Raw genomic sequence first — 14,962 nt, forward strand, 5'->3', positions numbered from 1 at the left:
CTAACATTCTCCTTTCCCTTCCTCCCCCACAACAAACACTCTGTGAGGTGAGTGGGGCTGAGAGACTTCAGAGAAGTGTGACTGGCCCAAGGTCACCCAGCAGCTGCATGTGGAGGAGCGGAGACACGAACCCGGTTCACCAGATTACGAGTCCACCGCTCTTAATCACTGCACCACGCTGGCTCTCTCAAGCTTCATGGCCAAGCAGGGATTTGAACCCTAAAATAATGATAAACCACTGAGTGGTACATATAATATTCAAGAACAGTAAGCATAAATTTTGAAGCTGAGATTTTCAGAAAACCCAAACCCTGATTCAGATCTATTTCTTAGGAAGGGTAGGATGAGTTGGAATGTGGGCATTGTGTGGGATGTGAAACACAGAGCAGTCAAGTACAAGATCCCTAGAGTGGACATAAAAAGGGGGTGTCTGGACCAGCCAGTCAGAACTTCATGTTTCCTTCTAAGCTGGGACAGACTTCCTCTGCATGTGACCAGAGGTGGACGGGGCCTCACCTGTGCAGGTAACAAAAGCATAGGACTGGCCGCCATCTCTCTCTCTCTCTCTCTCTCTCTCTCTCTCTCTCTGACTACATTCATCAAAGAAGCAACAGCTGCCTAGCCTAAGATGCTCTCAGCCAAGAGAGGACAAAGGGACTGTCTCTTTATGGGATAGATTCCAGGTATATTACTTTTGCAACTTGAGTCTGCCTTCTGGGATCCATCTATGAACAGAATGAGTGAGTGAGTAAACTCTTTCTATACTTTTATAGAAGACGGTGTCATGTCTATTTCTTTTATGAGGGACTAAAGGGGAAATTGGGACGCGGGTGGCACTGTGGTCTAAACCACACAGCCTAGGGCTTGCCAATCAGAAGGTCGGCGGTTTGAATCCCCACGTCCGGGTGAGCTTCTGTTGCTCGGTCTCTGCTCCTGCCAACCTAGCAGTTCGAAAGCACATCAACGTGCAAGTAGATAAATAGGTACCACTCCGGCGGGAAGGTAAACGGCATTTCCGTGCACTGCTCTGGTTCACCACAGGCGGCTTGGTCATGCTGGCCACATGACCCAGAAGCCATACGCTGGCTCCCTCGGCCAGTAGAGCGAGAAGAGCACTGCAACCCCAGAGTCATTCGCAACTGGACCTGGCAGTGAGGGGTCCCTTTACCTTTAAAGGGGAAAATACCAGGTAACTTATTTTAGAGGCTTTAGCGAGTCTGAGCAAACACATCCGCTGTGCAAGTTTAAAAGGGGGGATGTTACTCTGCTAAATTGTAGACCTTGTTAACACAAGTTGGAAAGGATATAATCAAACAATATTTCCTCTCATACATCCCTGAACATTCCCACACATTGGCCCAGTTAATCCCAATGGAATCTACTGGGAAGAGGTTCAAGAGTGGGCAAAAGCTTCTCTGGGCAACTCACTACCTTTCAGTCTAACTCTAGCCCTCACCAGGTTGAATAGCAATGTGAGAAACTAAGACACAGGTTAAAGAAACAATATAGAGTTGCCACTGCACATTGGCTTTGAAACACACCACCAGTGCCTACAAAAGCATGACTCCAAGCAGTTTCCCCCTTGCCCCACTCAATTCCCAGGTAAAACCCACTCTTTAGTGACACATTGGAGCCAACGTCAATCTGGAGAAAACCCAAATTGCCACTTGCTCCGACTGAGCACTAAAGACGAAAGCAGTTAGGAGAAGAGGAAGTGCGGAGAAGCCCCAAGTCAACGTGGATTGACTTCCCCACATCAACAAGGGCCTGGAAATCGAAAAGTGGAATCAGCATTGCATTTCCAGAGGAGGTCACTACACAGGCAGAGTAACCACTCGGCTGGACTTGGGTGCCTCCATCCCTCCCCCCCACTCACCCGCTGGAAACCTCCTTTCTGATTTCCAACTGAGATTTTAAAAAAAATGAAAATGAAAAAAAAAATGCTATTATCCTCTACAGAGGTCCAGGAGTCAAAAAGAGAAATGACGTGAGCAGACTCTAATGGAATGCTTTGCACTTATGTTGACAGAGGTCTCCCGCCGTGAGAAAATTCCAGTCTGGACTGTGGCAAGGGTGATTGACTATAAGTGGTCTGTGGATAGCTGTAATAAGGTTGTTTGGGTGGTTCCGCTAAGTAAGCTACTCCCTTCCTCCCCACTGCAGACTAGCAGGGGAAGCTGCCCACTGCCCCATCTCCTTGGATAAAATGCCCCTAACCTGTGGTTAGCCCCCAGATTATGGACAGGGGCAACAAGATGAGAATTCCCCCTGCTGTCTCTCCTCTAATGGGTAATAGACTAACACTCTAAGGCAGAGCTATCCAAACGGTGTGTCGCGACACATTAGTGCGTAGATGTGTCGCGCGAACCTTCCCTGCGCTCCTCCCGGGGCTGGAAAGGGGTTAGTTTACTGAGTAAAACTGAATTGCTGTGTCGCGAAATGGTGCATGTCTAAAAAGCGTGTCACAAACATGAAAAGTTTGGAAAGCTCTGCTCTAAGGGCTATTTTTCCTTCCTAGCCCCTTGTAACTTGCTTTTGCTCCAGCTGTTTTCATGTAGACCTTTACATACAGGAAAGCCTTTTTTCTCTGTTGGGGATCTTCAAACTGTGCCATCGGATAAGCTTTGCAAGGCCTGAGGTGACCGAAGCAGAGCTCGTTGCAAGAACCGATCTCATCTGCTGCTTATCAATAAAATTAGCTAACGGGGAAGTTTGCAAATGGATTCCAACATTCGTGAACAGACACTGGTCTTCCAGTGTGATGGATCCAAGTGTGAAAACTGTCTTGTGTCTTTGAAGAGCAATTTGCTCTTCAAAGCCGTTCTCACATAACATTATCGGCATGTAATGCAATGTAAACTAATGTAAATTGTGCAATGATCTGAAAGAGCTTATTATCTGTTATCTTCACTGGGCAAAACCTCTACTCTTTAAAGTTAGCCCTCTTGTGTTTTACAACCTTGACTCTGCTGTTGAAATGCAAGAACTTTTTTTTTCAAAATCTGTAGAACCTCTTCAACGAAAGGGCTATGTCTTAAAATACAGGATATTTAGGAAGCTGTTTATTATGAGTCAGAGTATTGTTGTTTGTTGTTGTTTAGTCATTTAGTCGTGTCCGACCCTTCGTGACCCCCTGGACCGGAGCACGCCAGGCACTCCTGTCTTCCACTGCCTCCTGCAGTTTGGTCAAACCCATGTTGGTAGCTTCGAGAACACTGTCCAACCATCTCGTCCTCTGTCGTCCCCTTCTCCTTGTGCCCTCCATCTTTCCCAACATCAGGGTCTTTTCCAGGGAGTCTTCTCTTCTCATGAGGTGGTCAAAGTATTGGAGCCTCAGCTTCAGGATCTGTCCTTCTAGTGAGCACTCAGGGCTGATGTCCTTCAGAATGGAGAGGTTTGATCTTCTTGCAGTCCATGGGACTCTCAAGAGTCTCCTCCACCACCATAATTCAAAAGCATCCATTCTTTGGCAATCAGCCTTCTTTATGGTCCAGCTCTCACTTCCATACATCACTACTGGGAAAATGATAGCTTTAACTATACAGACCTTTGTTGGCAAGATGATGTCTCTGCTTTTTAGTACTGGCTTAGTATTGGCTACACTGACTGAAAGCAACTCTCCAGGGTCGCGGATGAGGGATGCTTGCAGTTCTACCCACGGATTGAACCTGGGATCTTTTGCATGCAAAGCAGTTGCTCCACCAATGAGCTACAGACTTTGCTTTGCCAGAATTGCTTCTTCCAGCACCAGATTTAAGCTATGCAGAACATTACCACATCTTAGAGAAATGCTCTCGCTTGACTTTCTCCTTGATGTAATGCTTTGCATGGATTTTCTTTTCTTTTTTTAATGTGAGAGAGCATCTTAAAATGCAATCACTCATCTGCAAACTGAAATAATACACTCTCCAAAGCATTCTACCGCATTATTATTTTTTGACAGATCTTCCTCTAACTGTTGCTTTCAGTGTTTGAAAATTAAAATGTTTTTGGCATTCCCAGTGTTATTCAATACATTTGAGGGATGAAATTCAAAAAAAAAAAGTGAATTTGTTTATGTATGCCACAACAGCCGTAAGGATACTTCTGGCTCAGAAATGGAAAACGCAGGCGCTTCCAACATTGGAAGAATGGCGGACTAAGATGGTGGAATACGTGAAATTAGCAAAGTTGATGGGGAAGATCCAGAATCAGCGTGACAAACTGTTTCAAAAGGACTGGAGCAAATTTATATTATATATGAAAGAACATTGTAAACATCTGAAAACGTTTGTAGCTTGGAATTGAAATGTTTTGTAATGGGAATATAAGGAACTGATTTACATTTAATGAGGGGAAATATAAAAATAAGAGAGAAGGTAAGAAAGTGGCTATGGAAATGCTAAGAACAAAGTAAACATGTACGGAAGTCAGAGAGAGGGGTGGGAGGAGGTCCATGTGCGGACAGAGCGACGTTTGAGTTTATTGAATTATGTATGGAAACTGTGATTGTGATAAAATTGAAAATGCAATAAAAATTATTTTTTAAAAAAAGCAATACATTTGAGGGGGGGTGTTACACTCAAGCAGTGTATAAATTTTATGAAATAAATTAATTACATGAATGCACGGGGCCAGGGCAAAGTGAAACGGGATTTCTTTGAAATATTGGGCAATGTGGAGGAAAGGAAAAATGCACCTTTCAAGGAAGTTCCATTTCTTAATCTCAAGGTTGTGGGTTCGAGGCTCAAATTGGACAAGTGATTGCATGGGTTTGGAACAAATGACCCTTGTGATGATGATGATGATGATGATGATGATGATGATGATGAATAATAATAATAATAATAATAATAATAATAATAATAATAATAATAATTTTATTTATATCCTGCCCTCCCCAGCCGAAGCCAGGCTCAGAGCGGCTAATAACAGTAAAAATAACACAGTTTACATAAATCACAATCAATTAATTGTAATACATTCTAAAATCAATTCAGAGTCAAATTAATGGCAGCCATTGGACTAGAGTTCTGTGAGGATTACCAAAGGAGGGGATCAGACTGTCCCTTGGCCAAAGGCCTGGCGGAACAGCTCCATCTTGCAGGCCCTGCGGAAAGCTGTCAAGTCCTGCAGGGCCCTAGTCTCTTGTGGCAGAGCGTTCCACCAGATCAGGGTCACAGCCGAAAAAGCCCTGGCTCTGGTCGAGGCCAGTCTAACCTCCCCATGGCCCGGGATCTCCAAGATGTTTTTATTTGAAGACTGTAAGGTCCTCCATGGGACATACCAGGAGAGGCGGTCCTGTAGGTACGAGGGTCCTTGGCCGTATAGGCTATATAATCCCTTCAATCACTACCATTCTATGATTCTTTGCTCCCTTGGATTTAAGAATACACTTGCCGCTACAACTTCAATGTTTTTCTTTCTATCTTCTCCCTCCCCCTCAAAGCAAGTAAACTGTAGACGGAGTCTGCCCCTTGCACAGTAGAGGAGCCCAAAATCAGGCACATGAAAAAGCATGTTTTCATTACAAAAATGATGGCAGTGAAGGCCAGGGAGCTATGTTCTTAGAAATGCAAGTGAGTGGATAGGCAGCTGGAGGAGAAGGAGAGGACAGAGGGGGAAGAAAGAGCTGTGAGTGGAGGGGGCGCTTCTTCCCATCCTTTGGACCCCCAGGAAACTCAACAAACTTGCTGCTCTTGGAACTGGGTGGGGAGAGGCTGCAGCTGAATTGGGTCAAAGGTAAAGGACCCCTGGACAGTTAAGTCCTGTCAACTGTGGGGTTGCAAGGTTCATCTCGCTTCAGGCCGAGGGAGCCAGTGTTTGTCCACAGACAGCTTTCGGGGTCGTGTGGTCAGCATGACTAAACCACTTCTGGTGCAATGGGGCACCATGACAGAAGCCAGAGTGCACGGAAACGCCATTTACCTTCCCACCTCAGTGGTACCTATTTATCTACTTGCACTGGCATGCTTTCGAACTACTTTGTTGGCAGAAGCTGGGACAGAAGAATGGGAGCTCACTCCGTTGTGGGGATTTGAACTGCCGACCTTTCAATTGGCAAGCTTGAGAGGCTCAGTGATTTAGGTCACAGCGACACCCGTGTCAACTGAATGGGACACAGCTGTGGGGAGCCTAAGGAAGGGCCATCTACCTTGGGCCTGCCCATAAAAAACAAGTCTAGAATGAGAGACTAGGGTGATATCTACTGTTTCCAGGAACTCTTCTATCTGGACTTTTGTGGGTGAGCTGAGGGTTTGGTGGACCCTGGGTGAGAACCCAGAGGCTGAGAAGGAGGGTGTGTCAGAAGGAAAATGAATTGATATTGATTTATAGATATATGAGAAGCTTTGCATGAATGTAACATTTTTTATATGTGACTTGTCTGTTACTTCAGTTTTCTGTATGCTGCTTAGATCTATATTTAATGTATTAAGCGGTATTTTTGTTGCTTAGTCGTTTAGTCGTGTCCGAGCACGCCAGGCACTTCTGTCTTCCATTTCCTCCCGCAGTTTGGTCAAACTCATGTTCATAGCTTCAAGAGCACTGTCCCACCATCTTGTCCTCTGTCGTCCCCTTCTCCTTGTGCCCTCCATCTTTCCCAACATCAGGGTCTTTTCCAGGGAGTCTTCTCTTCTCATGAGGTGGCCAAAGTATTGGAGTCTCAGCTTCAGGATCTGTCCTTCCAGTGAGCACTCAGGGCTGATTTCCTTCAGAATGGATAGGTTTGATCTTCTTGCAGTCCATGGGACTCTCAAGAGTCTCCTCCAGCACCATAATTCAAAAGCATCCATTCTTCGGTATAGAAATTAAACAACCCAATCCCATCATTCATGCACACAAGCGGAAATTTAAATGAGACTTTAAAAGCTGCTTCTGCAAAGGCTTCAGCTTGCAAGGGCAGTAAAACACATATGGAGAGAATGCAGATAAAGAATTCTTTTTATCCTTTTGACTTTCACCAGCACTGTTGCTGCCCATGCAAGTCCTGAGGCTTCAGTAGAAGCCTCCAGGTACAAGGAGGGGGCTTACCAGGGATCGGGGCCTTTGTTTGCACATACAAATGTTGGAATGCCATTAACACTCATTCTATAGCAGCAGCAGCAACGTAATTGCTCAGCCTCATTAGCAAATATTTATCGCTGCTGCAGAGGAAGTGCTATTGTTTGGAGGTGCAGTTAAAAAGCTCGGGAATGCAAGGCATGCCCTGTATCCACACCTGTTGAACCATGACCTGCATCTGCACCTGTTGAACTAGGAAGTAGGGTTACCACCAAGCAACCAGAATTTCACTGGAAGAATGGTAATTGTCTTGGCCAAGGGACAAAACTGAATTGCACAAAGCTAAGGAAGGGAGGTGGGGACTTGCCGATCAGAAGGTTGGCGGTTCGAATCCCCACGACAGGGTGAGCTACCATTGCTCGGTCCCTGCTCCTGCCAACCTAGCAGTTCGAAAGCACATCAAAGTGCAAGTAGATAAAAAGGTACCGCTCCGGCGGGAAGGTAAACGGCATTTCCGTGCACTGCTCTGGTTCTCCAGAAGCGGTTTAGTCATGCTGGTTTTAGTCATACATGACCCGAAAGCTCTACGCTGGCTCCCTCGGCCAATAAAGCGAGATGAGCGCCGCAACCCCAGAGTCAGGTCATGACTGGACCTAATGGTCAGGGGTCCCTTTACCTTTAAGGAAAGGAAAAGGGGGGAAGTATGCATGAGTTGTTCTTGCAAACTGGTGCGCCTACATGGGCTGTCATGCAGCAAGAAAGGTTGCTAATGTTTAGCTGTGCCTTTAAAGAGCTATTTGATCTGCGGCAATTAACAGGTGACAACAGGAAATGCTTCAGCTGCTAATTATAGCCCATAAAATGGTTGTTAAAGGCACAAGAGTAGGCCAGGCCTCCTCCACCACCCCCACCCCCATCTGAACAGCTGGCAATGCTAATCACATAACTGCACACCGAGGTGTCACAGGGAATTGGTGTGCAATTCAGAAATCTGTCCAGGCAGGATTGTGGGTGCAAATGCATTCAGCACCCTGTCACCATCTGGCATTCCACCCTCTCAGTATAGGGGTCAGTCATGGTGGTGGCCAACGGAGGCAGATTTAGGGCAGCACAACCAGTTCCCCCACACTGGCCACTGAGGGGGCACCAACACTGAGGGGGCCATTGTGTAGGCAAAGAAGCAATCGGCAGTACCTCCATGTACCCCTATTTTCCAAGGACAGTCCTGGATTTACAGAAGCCATTCCAGTTTCTGGTTTGTCCCAGAATGTCCTGCTTTGGATGGTATGGTAGGATGTCCCTGTTTTCATCGGAAAGTATGGAGTTATGCGACCCCCCCAAGCCAAGGAGATAAGTAACTATACAACCTTTAGAAGACACCTGAAGGTGGCCATGAATAAAAAAAATTCAAAATTCAACAATCTACATCCCGCTTACAGAAATACCTAGGTATATATGTACTTTGTTTTTCTAGCTTGATCAAAATTCTTTATTATTTCATAACAGGTAGATAGTTAAGAGCTTAGGCAGCTTCAGCGACGGGCGCCTGGCACCCCCCCCCCCGAATTCAGCGCCCGGGTGCCCCGCACCACTTGCACCCCCGGGTAAAGACGGCCCTGGAGGCAGTGTAGCCATCAAATTTTGCACCAGTTGCAGTGCCTGAACAGACTTCAAAGGCAGCCCCATATATATCACATGGTGCTTCTCTATCCTAGAAGTTAGGCTACTCTTGTTCAGATGTGGCCATAGCTCTGCCACCAGCTGAACGCATGAAAGAACTGAAACCTATAGGAAACTGTACGTAATAATAGAAACACAACTGTGCTGCAACAGTTCCTCTTTGTAAACAAGACAGGAAAATTTAGAACTCCAAAATCCAGGGGGAAATGTGGTTGAGATTCCCAGGAACCACGAATCCTATCAGCCACCGAAACTTGGCACGATCCATACTCTCCCGGCCTCATTTTTTTTGGTCCAGGATGAGGGATTTGCAACATTTTTGTTTGCAATGCATCTCCTTGCATCGAGAAACAACCCACCTGAGCCTCCGGCTAAAAACCAGTGGCTTTGCTTGCTTACTGCCACACAACAGGCCCAGTCTCTCCCTGAATACAAATGGGGCATTAACTTATTTTTATCTGCCCATCTCTGGCAGGATCAACTATTTGAGCTGTGTTTTCCTCAGGCAGGGAAAAAGGAGGAGGTAGTCCCAATATGCAATGGGGGAGAAAATGTATTTATTCCAAAAATAATCAGATAAAACCAACCTGGTGTGTTTTGCTCACGAGTCCTTCTTCTGGGGGAAATCTCTGCTACCCATGCTCTCTGATAAAATATGTATTACATTGCTGGAATTAAATTATACAATCCCTGCCAAATTATGTACACAATCCACTGACATATTTATAGAGCATGTGGGAGACCGCCCCTCTTTTTTCTGTCCTATTGGTGTAAGGCTATTGCATCTGAAGGCCAGTGCATGTGGCCACAGACACCAACCAAGTGAAAAACACAGGGAGTCACATCAGTCGGATAAGCAGAAAGAAACATTTCACTTTTTGTGCGGAGAAACTGACCCTAGATTGTCCAGCTGTTGAAGTACCCTGTACTTTAAAGGCCTTTTGTCTAATAAGGCCTTGAAAAAATTCCCTTCAGGGAGTCACGTTGAGCACACTGAAGGTGACAATTGCATATCCCACAAGTGTCCAGGAAAACCCGGGACATCCCGCGTTTTTATCGCAAGAGAACGGCAGCCATTTTAGTTGCTGTGGTCTCACGTTATTTCAAAGCAAATAATGTGATTTTTTTGTGTGATTTCCCCACAAAAAAAACCCTTTGCGGTTGGCGTGATCTTGTATGGCACCCCAAAACATGAAAAAGGTGTTTGGGGGGGAACCGTGGTGCGAAATCACATGTGATCACAGCAATGTGCTCTTTTGATAAATGAAAAGACATGTCAGGGATTGTGCTGCAGAGGGCAGCACTGAGGAGGAATGATGGGAACTGCCCCCTGAGCCTGACCTTGAATCTTCCCAGGAGCAGGAGGTCAGTATAGATTTGGAAAAGTGGTTTACAGAGGGGCATAGTTTAGAAGGCAGAAGTTGGGAAATAGTGGATGGGGAACAGCTAGCAGAAGAAACACAGAAGAAGAAGAGGAGGAGGAGGAGGAGGAAGAGTTGGAGTTTGGACTTGATATCCCACCTTTCACTCCTCTTAAGAAGTCTCAAAGCAGCTAACAATCTCCTTTACCTTCCTCCCCCACAACAAACACTCTGTGAGGTGAGTGAGGCTGAGAGACTTCAGAGAAGTGTGATTAGCCCAAGGTCACCCAGCAGCTGCATGTGGAGGAGCGGGGAAGTGAACCCAGTTCATCAGATTACGTGTCCACCACTCTTAACCACTACACCATGCTGGAGAGAGGGTCAACAGATTCAGAGTCTCTGGACAGCATTCCCCCGCCCCCAATCCCCCAGGACATGGAGAGCTCGGAGAGTGTTAGAACAGAAAGCACAGAGGATACAAGCTCCGATTACAAGACATAGGAGTGATGTAGATTAATAGGGATGTAGGGGGGTAAGCCTTAGTTGGGAGCACCGCCATTCTAAAGAGATGCTTTCTTTTGTCTCTCACTGTGTTTATTAAAGAAACTAACTGGTAAGACTTTCCTTTCATCTGATCTGCTTATTACTGCCACGGAGGAGGAAGCCGATTCCACGAAGCATGACAAGATGGTGTCCAGGAAGGTGGCACCCTGGATTTGGGCTTCAAAGTGTTGGAGGGTAAGCAATTCCAGGCTGTAAAAACAGATTCAAAGCCAGAATCGCTGAAAATCCATAGACTAACCGCCCTCATTTTGTCTCCCAGCTTCATTAAATACAAACCCCAAAATCTGGGATCCCCTCCAAACACCAGTCATCTCCCCATTCATGAGAAGCACAGCAGGGAGTTTGCAAAAACACGGCTCCCTCCCTCCACTCCATACACACCTTTTCTATCCCTTGGGGAACGACTTACTCAATGAGTCATGACCATGTGGGTGGCCATGTGGGTGCAGCAGCTTCCTTGCAAGAGTTGCCCAGGGCTGCATGCTTTATGCAGACACAGCTGTTCTCCTCCTTAATGCCCCACACTCCCTTTGCGATGCAGAGTCGCTGCTTGGTCATGAAGTCCCAAAGCTGTTGTGCCACCAGCATAGGGGGAGGCGGAACATTTTGGGAAAGTGACTGAGGGCTGCAGAGCTCTTGTTTACGTAAACCCCACAAATAGGTTTATTTAGCTCAGTGGTGAGGGGGAGTCACTCAAGGGTGCCAACTTGAATAAAATTGATTCCAAGACGTGGCACATACATCCCATTTTAATGGTTGTTGTTGTTTAGTCGTTTAGTCGTGTCCAACTCCTCATGACCCCATGGACCAGAGCACGCCAGGCACTCCTGTCTTCCATTGCCTCCCGCAGTTTGGTCAAACTTATGCTGGTAGCTTTGAGAACACTCTCCAACCATCTCGTCCTCTGTTGTCCCCTTCTCCTTGTGCCCTCAATATTTCCCAACATCAGGGTCTTTTCCAGAGAGTCTTCTCTTCTCGTGAGGTGGTCAAAGTATTGGAGCCTCAGCTTCACAATCTGTCCTTCCAGTGAGCACTCAGAGTTGATTTCCTTAAGAATGGATAGGTTTGATCTTCTTGCAGCCCATGGGACTCTCAAGAGTCTCCTCCAGCACCATAATTCAAAAGCATCCATTCTTCGGCGATCAGCCTTCTTTATGGTCCAGCTCTCACTTCCATACATCACTACTGGGAAAACCATAGTTTTAACTATAAGGACCTTTGTTGGCAAGGTGATGTCTCTGCTTTTTAAGATGCTGTCTAGGTTTGTCAATGCCCATTAACTTTGGGGTGGGGAGGACCAGCCCCCACAAATATTTTATTGGGGGCCAAAGGGACCTCAGCCCCTAGGAGTTGGCTTCTATGCACTATATGGAGAGCTAGAAAGAGGGGGTTAAACCTTGTTCTGTTGGGAAGAGGAATAAAACCTCTGGGCCCTTGTTGCCTCATATAAGCCAAACTGAATTCACATATATATGTATGCTAAATCAACATGCCCCCAAACTCTCCTTTTGAAGCATACACACAAACACGGCAACTTCAAATCGGCCATGAAGAGCAAGGGTCAAGAGCGGGCATTGTTGGCCAACCATTGTGTCCACACCCTCAGGCCTCAAAAAAGAGAAAACGAAATCCAAAAATGGAGGGATTTTTTTGTTTGTTATAATTGCATTATAAATGCTGGGCTATGTCCACCAGGCTAAATATTATGCTATTTGGGATTCAAACTCTTTGCAAAGAAGCAGTTCTAAAATATTCAGCACCTCAGTGGACTAGAGGAACATTTGGCCCAGCCGACTACACAGTTTGGAGGGGGAAATGTCCTCTTTGGACTCAGGGGTTCTACTGCATTGTCCGTCCACTAAACAAATTATTTATGTGGGCAAATGCTGTATTGCTTTGAGTAATAACAATTTCAACGATATTTTTATTTTGTTCCACTCAAGCCCTGCAGGACACACACAGGCATAGATAGTATTGCTCTCTCCACAATTATAAATAAAGGGCAATATATAATAATAAGAGCACAATCTTCAGGCCATGGCATATTTCTGAACCTCTCTTCTAAAACAGTTCAAGGCAGCAGAGTTAACTTGGCTTTCGTGAAAGCCTGCCTGCCTCTCCGTTCCTGCAAATCCTTAAAATAACAAGGTACAATACTATCAAAGGAATATAAGGGAATATTTTATGCAGTTTTGCTACTTTAGAAACTGATGCAGTTGCACCATCCATCTGAAGGGATACAGCAGGCAATCCTTGCTTTGTTCAGCATGCTCCACCAGCAATTCCCCACCACCACCAAATATTGTTCAGACAAACCTAATTTCATCACTAGGGATGATACAAACCTTTTCCAAGAACGATTGCTCATTTCCTCGAAGGCTTCCTGAAGAGGACAGCGAGGCTCACTGAACGTAATTTTTAGCCAAAAGCCTAACCTCTGCTGCTGTTTGTACCATCATTGGTGCAAGTTCAGCTGTTCACGGAACAGAAGGAAACATTGTGTGGAGCGCCAATAATGCTCTTATGAATTTGTGTCAGACTACCTCCAAAGGAGGGACGCAGGTGGCGCTGTGGGTTAAACCACAGAGCCTAGGACTTGCTTCTCAGAAGATTGATGGTTCGAATCCCCATGACGGGCTGAGCTCCCGTCGCTCGGTCCCTGCTCCTGCCAACCTAGCAGTTCAAAAGCACGTCAAAGTGCAAGTAGATAAATAGGTACCACTCCGGCGGGAAGGTAAATGGCGTTTCTGTGTGTTACTCTGGTTCGCCAGAAGCGGCTTAGTCATGCTGGCCACATGACCCGGAAGCTGTACGCCGGCTCCCTCGGCCAATAAAGTGAGATGAGTGTTGCAACCCCAGAGTCAGGCACGACTGGACCTAATGGTCAGGGGTCCCTTTACCTTTACCTTTACCTCCAAAGGAAATGGTGCCCATTGGGACTGGGAGGGAAGAGAGCCCAGACAGCAGGTAAAGCCCGAACTAATGATGACCAGCAGCACCAAGGTGACCTCCCTGGGGCGCAAGCCTGGGCCATGTGTCTGGAGGTCCTGGGCTGCCCAGACAACAAGACCCCTGTCTTGGTGTAGCTGATGGGGTCCAAAGGAAAGCAGAGCAACTTGGCTGCAGGAGTTGCGGGAAGGAGGCATACAAAGTACCATCCAACCGTCATGGGAACTCACTCCTGAAGCTCGTCTTCTCCTGAAGATATCCCAAAAGGCAGCAGAGGTTTGGGATCAGAGTTTTCCTTCTTCCAGGTTAACAAGCCCCATCTGCCCCTTGCTTCTTCTGCAGCATGCGCAGAAACTGTCTTCTTGACCATTGGACCCACACTTGGTCTTGTCTGTTCAATCTGCCAGAGCCTGTCTTCACATGCAGGGGAAGCCCCTAACTCTTTGAGGGTTTGAGACCCACTGGTTACACTCTCCTGGTTTAGCCGGCCAGTTGAAGCCGTTTCCCAGGGTGTGGCCGCTGTCACCTGCTGAGAACTTCTAGGAGCCACAGGTGAGAGCTGAGTGCAGGCTGGGGACCAAAGGTGGACAAACTACCCCAGAAGGAGCATGACGTGTCCCCACCAGAGTGTCAGGATGGTGTCAGCGGCTCCCAGCTGGTCGCCCAGGAAAGTATAAAGACAAGGGAAAGTTTCTTACAGTCCTTTTTTATTTCAGACTTTACAGAGAGATGCTATAGAACCCAGCCTCTTGGATAATGGTGTTGTCCCAAGTAAATCTCCACACCCACACCCACCCACACACACACACAGTCTCCCACTACCTCATTCGTGCTGCTACACACCCTCTGTCATTGAGCTCTTTGCTCTCCTGCTTTTAAGGTTCTCCGGGTTCTGGGAGATGGAGGGTCTGGAATGCTTTCTAATGGCAACGTGGCTCTCCCATGATTTCCAAACTTTTCCCCTCATCTGCCTCTGAGCTGTGACCTCCCGCAGACCCCTGTTGTAAATCTATACTGCCTTCCTCTTCCTCCTCCCTGGAAGGGTCAGGATAGGGAGGCGGTCTCCACCACTCCTCCTCCTCTGTCCGGCCCCTGACAAAGAGGTACTACTACTCTCCTAACACCCCAGTTGAGGACTATGCTTCCTATTATACAGCTGCAATGCTGGAGCTATCAGACATTCACTCCCTAGTTGTGTAGAAACCTAAGATACCCAACACTGTTTCTGCCACTTTAGTAAACTGCATGTTGTGCCCAGCTTCTTGTTTAAGAAAACACACACACACCGAAAGAAAGAAAGAAAAAATGGGAGGGGATATACTCATTCAGTTTCCACCCCATCAGACCTCCAAAGATATTTGTGAGGTGTTTTTTGGAAAATGACTACCTTGCTCTTTGGGTAGCTATTCTGCAAACATTCAGTTTTA

The 14,962-nt window shown here is 46.5% G+C and overlaps 1 protein-coding gene across 1 annotated transcript in view; it reads right to left on the reverse strand.

The window, feature by feature from the left end:
* PLXNA4 (plexin A4) overlaps window positions 1-14,962 on the reverse strand; it is a 604,081-nt gene that overhangs the window by 555,800 nt on the left and 33,319 nt on the right. The window lies entirely within an intron of this gene.

This window comes from Podarcis vaucheri, assembly GCF_965113315.1.
Source record: "Podarcis vaucheri genome assembly, chromosome: 10".
NCBI classification, from domain to species: Eukaryota; Metazoa; Chordata; class Lepidosauria; order Squamata; family Lacertidae; genus Podarcis; species Podarcis vaucheri.